Below are 560 nucleotides of genomic sequence, written 5' to 3' on the forward strand. Positions count from 1 at the left end.
AAGGCGGAGATTGTTGACAGAAAACGCAACTCGTGGGGCTGGAGCAACTGACAGATCTCTGTGCTTGTTGAATTGACTGTAGAAATCACTATCTTGACCCTGGAACCTTCAAAAGCATTTCTAGGGGCTGTTTATCCCCTAGGAAATCCTCTTTAAGTCCCGGGGCTATTTCTAATTCTAGGAAAGCGAGGTCTACCCCTGGGATCTTCACTTTACGTTCCTGACTGAATACGGAACTGGCTCTGGGAATACATTGACCAGACCTGGGAGCTGTGGAGCCCCTGGGAGCTTACTTTAGGGTCCTAGAGTCAATAGCTTGCCTTCCGAGATCGCCGAAAGCCCTCACAAAACACCTTCACCGGACCTGCGCACAATTCTGCGTCATTGGATCCCCCCAGGAGACCAAATCATCGCCCCAGGAATCAACAAGTTGTCAACAGGAACGCGGCTTTGATTCCCCGTGGTGGGGATAGCAGACCCCAGAAGCTACATCGGGTTTCCTGGGGGCTACGTGGCTCCTAGAAGCTGCTTCTTCGCTCCCAGAAACGTTTCAGAGGCTT

Source organism: Penicillium arizonense (assembly GCF_001773325.1).
Source record: "Penicillium arizonense strain CBS 141311 chromosome Unknown PENARI_contig238, whole genome shotgun sequence".
NCBI lineage: Eukaryota > Fungi > Ascomycota > Eurotiomycetes > Eurotiales > Aspergillaceae > Penicillium > Penicillium arizonense.